The sequence below is a fragment of the Anguilla anguilla genome, chromosome 13 (genome assembly GCF_013347855.1).
Source record: "Anguilla anguilla isolate fAngAng1 chromosome 13, fAngAng1.pri, whole genome shotgun sequence".
NCBI lineage: Eukaryota > Metazoa > Chordata > Actinopteri > Anguilliformes > Anguillidae > Anguilla > Anguilla anguilla.
In genome coordinates, this window is record NC_049213.1 from 1,322,087 (window position 1) to 1,328,620 (window position 6,534).

General features: G+C 50.2%; 1 long non-coding RNA gene across 1 annotated transcript; it reads left to right on the plus strand.

Annotated features, from left to right (window-relative positions):
- Positions 1–5,751: 5,751 nt before the first annotated feature.
- LOC118210751 lies at positions 5,752–6,134 on the plus strand. The gene is made up of 2 exons (XR_004761909.1): positions 5,752–5,873; positions 6,009–6,134. It is a non-coding gene; the product is annotated as an uncharacterized LOC118210751 (long non-coding RNA).
- The last annotated feature ends 400 nt before the right edge of the window (positions 6,135–6,534 follow it).

Below are 6,534 nucleotides of genomic sequence, written 5' to 3' on the forward strand. Positions count from 1 at the left end.
GCATTTGACCTAGTTTAACATTAGCTAGCAAACAATGCAAACAATGCCTCTGTCGAAAGGGAGTGTAGCGGAAATGGCACCAAAATGAGGCACCAAAATCTGCGTTGAGATTCGGTCTAGTAGGGAGCGGTCGTATAGGAACCACTGCCATCATGCTACCGGGTTTCGGTACCAAACTCTATCCATATTTTAGACAGACCTCAGACTACTATTTCAGGCTTTTCCCAGGCACAGGCTTGTTCCGTGGGCCTACAGCTGGGTACTGTTCGAGTCCTTTTGCAACAGCGCTGAATGCAGCGATAAAAATGCTGAAGCATACAGGCAAGATAACTGATGGTCAATTTGACCGTTCATGGCCAAGTAAGTGTTTATAACTTTATTTCCTTAAGCAATATTGATATTCAAATTATATTAGAATGATCGATACATATGTTCAGGAAAATTCACGAAGAGGGAGCCATATAAATTTCATGAGTGCAGATTTACAGATTTTCTTTTAATTGACCATTGGGGCATTTTAACTGTTTTTAACTACTTTTAACTACTTTTTAACTGGGCTACTGTAGCCACCTAGCAAACCCCACGTTTTTAAATGAATGTTAGCTAGGCCAATGAATCACCTACCAACATACAAATAATTAGTAGGTCTATGGTGTATACAATAACCCATTATGGTATATAAAATCTCATAAAAAACACGTTTTCAACGTACAAAAATACCAAGTTACTCAAAAGTATTGATATCAAAATGATGCCAAGTTACGGTACTACAAACAATATAGGCTATCTTGCCTCACCAAAATGACATAAGATGCATTTCAAAGCAATGCTACCCAATACTTCCTCAATTCTTTCAAGTCACTTTTACTTTTGAGTAACTTGGCATTTTTGTACGTTGAAAACGTGTTTTTTATGAGATTAAATATATAGCATACATCTTATCCCGAGCAACATACAGAAGTGGAGAGGTTTGCTCTCAGGAAGACAAAAATCCATTCTCACCAAAAAGGCACACAAGGCACATTTGTAATTGATAGGCGTTGTTACAACCCAGCTCAGTGGCTGGAACAAGGAGGGAGACACTGTTCATTGATTCCAGCACCTTGTTGAAGCCAAGCTGCAAAGGATTCAGGCTGTTCTGGAGGCAAAAGGGGGTCCTACGTGTTATTAGATAGAACCACCTAAGAAAGGGGCTGGTGACTGTGTGTGTTTCTCTGCTTGCTTGTGAAACCAAAAAGCATGGTAAAAATCTGAGACCTTACAGTATGATTACATACTGTAATCATTTTGTCATCGGAATGAGCAATTCTACAATATATTGATCCCCAGCATATGCATATCTCACAGGATTATGAGTGTATTTATTTCATTTATCAAATTTAGAGTTTCGTCACATGGTTTCTGTGTTCTGTGAGTATATTTATTTTCTGATACTCCCACAAGTGTTCCTCTGTATCATGTTTAATCACAGCCATATGCATGACCCTTATCTCTCACAGAAAATATGGATTAGCTGTCATGTGTTTTATGATCAACTCAATCTTTGATAACAACAATATATTCAGTGACTGCACCTGATAAACAATGGAAGTGCTGTTTAGGTTAGGTGAGGGTGGCAGTTAAATCCTCTTGAGTCTCTTCGTGTTACCCTTACCCACAGAGGGAGTAGTGCACCTGAGTGTGTGTTCTCCCGTTCACGTGCCCACAAGGCAGTGAATGTGTTCCCCTGCACAAGGACTTAACATAGAGCACTACATGAGTCCTTCCAGCCTGGGCCTTTCTGTGTGGAGTCTGCATGTTCTCCCCGTGTCCACGTTGTTGTAGTCTGTATTTCCGGTCACTTGTCTCCCCAGTACTGTCTCTGTGTTACTGTCATGGTCCTGTTTTCCTGTCTGTGTTTCCCCTGTTGGGCCGCCAGATGGCGGCACTTCTGTTTTGTGTCCTGCTCCCCTCCTGTTAATTGTATGATTGTTTCATTGTCTCGTTATCCCATCATTGTTCCCACCTGTGTCTTATCCCCTCCTTCTGGTTTGATTGTTTTTTGAGTTCACCTGTGTCTTGTTACCCCTGTCTATTTAAGTTCTCTGTTCCCTTGACTCGGGTGCTGGTTCCTTGTGTTTGTTACCTGACTTACATGTTCCTGCCTGCTTGTGTTTGTTCCCAACTTGCGTATGTTTCAGACCCATTGTACCTGCCTGTGTTTTTTTACCTGTTTGTGTTTGTTTCCTGATCGTATGTACCTGCCTGTGTTTGTTCCCGATATCTGTTGGTTTCAACCGTATGTACCTGCCTGTGTTTGTTATGACTTGTGTTTTGTTTTCTGACTGAATAAAGACAACGTTTTTTGGATTTCCCTGGTCTGCGTGTGGGTCCTTACACGGAACATCACAGTAACTGTCATGGTCCTGTTTTCCTGTCTGTGTTTCCCCTGTTGGGCCGCCAGATGGCGGCACTTCTGTTTTGTGTCCTGCTCCCCTCCTGTTAATTGTATGATTGTTTCATTGTCTCGTTATCCCATCATTGAATCTCCCCACTCACCCATCATTCTCGGGCATCCCTGGCTTGAGAAGCACAACCCCACCTTGGAGTGGAACTCGCACAAGATTTTGGGCTGGAGCCCATTCTGTTTAGCATCTTGTCTGCGAGAGGCCCATTCTTCTGTTCCCGAGTCACCTCATCCCGAGAAGCCGACGGATCTGTCGGCGGTTCCTCCCGAGTACCTGGACCTAGAAGAGGTCTTCAGCAAATCCCGAGCCACCTCTCTGCCTCCTCGATGTCCAAGTGAATGGCATTGATGAAACACCTCCGCGGGAGGATGGTGTCAGGTGAAGGATCCTTGGTGGGTGGTTCAAACCGGCGGGAGAGGGCGTCAGGCTTGGTATTCTTCGACCCGGGGCGGTAAGCAAGGGTAAAGTCAAATCTGGAGAAGAATAGTGCCCATCGGGCCTGGCGAGAGTTGAGGCGTTTGGCTGTGTGAAGGTACTCCAGGTTCTTGTGATCAGTCCACACCAGAAAAGGTGTTTGAGAGCCCTCCAGCCAATGGCGCCATTCTCCCAAAGCCATCCTCACCGCCAACAGCTCACGGTTCCCTATGTCAGTTGTTGGGCTCCCCCCTCGCCTTCCCTGTCTGCCTGTCCCTTTGTGTGTCCGTCGGTGTCGCCGTGTGCCTCCCCGCCTGCTTGTCCCTGTGTCTGTCCTTGTAGGTCTCCCGATTGTGCCAGTATCTGGCAGTCTGTTTCCCCCTCAGTCTTGTCAAACCCAGTCCAGTGTTGTCGTGCCCCGTCTCAGTCCTGTCCTGTATGTCTGCCTTGCCCCTGTCCAAGTCCCCCCTGGTTTCCTGAGTCCCCCCTGGTTTCCTGAGTCCCCGTGTCGCCCGGAGTGCGGGCCCTGAATTTCCCCGTGTCGCCCGGAGTGCGGGCCCTGAATTTCCCCGTGTCGCCCGGAGTGCGGGCCCTGAATTTCCCCGTGTCGCCCGGAGTGCGGGCCCTGAATTTCCCCGTGTCGCCCGATGTGCGGGCCCTGAGTCTCCCCCGTGTCGCCCGATGTGCGGGCCCTGAGTCTCCCCCGTGTCGCCCGATGTGCGGGCCCTGAGTTTCCCCCGTGTCGCCCGATGTGCGGGCCCTGAGTTTCCCCCGTGTCGCCCGATGTGCGGGCCCTGAGTTTCCCCCGTGTCGCCCGATGTGCGGGCCCTGAATTTCCCCGTGTCGCCCGATGTGCGGGCCCTGAGTTTCCCCGAGTCCTGCCCAGCCCTGAGTCTCCCCGTGTCGCCCGAGTCCTGCCCAGCCCTGAGTCTCCCCGTGTCACCCGGGTCCTGCCCAGCCCTGAGTCTCCCCGTGTTGCCCGGGTCCTGCCCAGTCCCGAGTCCTGTTCCCCCGTCCGAGTCCAGTCCCGAGTCCTGTTCCCCCGTCCGAGTCCAGTCCCGAGTCCTGTTCCCTCGTCCGAGTCCAGTCCCGAGTCCTGCGTCCAGCCCCGAGTTCCCCTCCAACCCCGAGTCTTGTTCTTGTTTTGTTCCTGTCCTGCCCAGTCCAGCCCCGAGTCTTGTTCTTGTCTTGTTCCTGTCCTGTCCAGTCCAGCCCTGAGTCTTGTCCTGTCCAGTCCAGTCCTGTTCCTGCCCCAGTTCTGTGTCCAGTCCCTGTTCCTGTCTGAGTCCTGTCTCTAGCCCCCACCCTCTGTTGACTCCCTCCCCGGGTCGGCCTCCTGGGACGTCAGGAGCCGTCCCTTGGGGGGGGGGGTACTGTCATGGTCCTGTTTTCCTGTCTGTGTTTCCCCTGTTGGGCCGCCAGATGGCGGCACTTCTGTTTTGTGTCCTGCTCCCCTCCTGTTAATTGTATGATTGTTTCATTGTCTCGTTATCCCATCATTGTTCCCACCTGTGTCTTATCCCCTCCTTCTGGTTTGATTGTTTTTTGAGTTCACCTGTGTCTTGTTACCCCTGTCTATTTAAGTTCTCTGTTCCCTTGACTCGGGTGCTGGTTCCTTGTGTTTGGTACCTGACTTACATGTTCCTGCCTGCTTGTGTTTGTTCCCAACTTGCGTATGTTTCAGACCCATTGTACCTGCCTGTGTTTTTTTTACCTGTTTGTGTTTGTTTCCTGACCGTATGTACCTGCCTGTGTTTGTTCCCGATATCTGTTGGTTTCAACCGTATGTACCTGCCTGTGTTTGTTATGACTTGTGTTTTGTTTTCTGACTGAATAAAGACAACGTTTTTTGGATTTCCCTGGTCTGCGTGTGGGTCCTTACACGGAACATCACACACGTGGGTTTCCTCCGGGTACTCCGGTTTCCTCCCACAGCCCAGAGACATGCAGGTAGGCTAATTGGAGGCTCTAAATTACCCATAGGTATGAGTGTGTGAGTGAATGGTGTGTGTGCCCTGTTATGGATTGGGGACCAGCTGTGCAGGACCCGCAGACGTTCTCCTAGAGCGGGCTGAGTATCTGTTTTTTGCCATTAGTGTAGCTAGATTAGACTTCTACCTGTTTCGCAGTTTGCCCAGCATTAGTTTTGGTGTTTGTTTGTTTGTAGTATCTTATTAGTCTCATTTGCTCTAACTGCATTAGGCAGGTATTGTGTGGAGCTAGTTAGCTGCTTGGCTTGTGGGGTAATTGCTCAGTCATCAGCTGCTATTCATTTGGTAATTAGGGCTTGTCTGGCTTGGAGCGACGCTATATTAGAACTGTTTGGAGTTAGTTAGTTAGAAAGTGCAATTGGACTCAGCTGTGCAGGACCCGCAGACGTTCTCCTAGAGCGGGCTAAGTATCTGTTTTTTGCCATTAGTGTAGCTAGATTAGACTTCTACCTGTTTTGCAGTTTGCCCAGCATTAGTTTTGGTGTTTGTTTGTTTGTAGTATCTTATTAGTCTCATTTGCTCTAACTGCATTAGGCAGGTATTGTGTGGAGCTAGTTAGCTGCTTGGCTTGTGGGGTAATTGCTCAGTCATCAGCTGCTATTCAGCTGCTAATTAGGGCTTGTAGTCTGGCCTCCCAGTTAGTGTTATTGCATCTCTATCCTTCTACCATCACCCTTCCTCTCACTACTCCCTGACCTCACTGCTATGCTATGTGTCAACCCCATCCCAACCTGTTCTCTCCCCTACAGAACTCGCTTCTGCAGGCGAGGCCCCCCGTGGCGACGGAACCTCTCCAACCTTCGCTATCCCTCATTGACCCCCTGTGACAACTTCAGTCGCAGGAGGGCTATGGAACTGCCAGTCTGCTACGCAGAAGGCTGACTTCATTTCAGCCTCCTCTTTACATTTCCTTGCCCTCACTGAGACCTGGATCACACCAGGCAACACTGCAACCCCTGCAGCCCTCTCCTCGTCCTCCTTCTCTCACACCCCCGTCCGTCTGGCCGTGGTGGGGGCACAGGTTTGCTAATCTCTCCCTCCTGGAAATTCTCTGTTCTCCCCCTCTCTCACCTCTCCATCTCTACCTTTGAATACCACTCTGTCTCAATCACCTATCCTGTTAATTTGTATATTGTGGTTATCTATCGCCCTCCAGGTCCCCTGGGAAGCTTCCTCGATGAGCTCGACACCCTGCTGAGCTCCTTCCCAGAGGATGGCACCCCACTGATCCTCCTGGGAGACTTCAACATCCACCTTGATGCCTCCCACTCCGCAGCCTTCCTGCCCCTACTCCACTCATTCGATCTCTCCCTGATGCACTCCCCACCAACCCACAGCTGGCAACCTCCTAGACCTGGTCATCCTGAGGAATTGCTGCTCCTCCGATCCCACAGTGACCTCTCTGCACCAGTCTGACCACCACTTCATTTCCTTCTCCCTCCCTCCCCTCCATCCACTCCTACTGTCATGGTCCGCGGTAACCTCCGCTCCCTCTCCCTCCTCTCTCGCTTCTAGTGTCACTGCTTCACTCCCCACTCTTGAATTCTTCTCCAACCTTCCCACTGACTCTGCATCCTCCGCTCTGTCTTTCTCTGTCCTCTAGTCTCCAGGCCGGCACGCTCGTCCCCTCCCAGTCTGTGGATGTCTGACCCCCTCCGAACCAACCGGGCCAGCCTACGTGC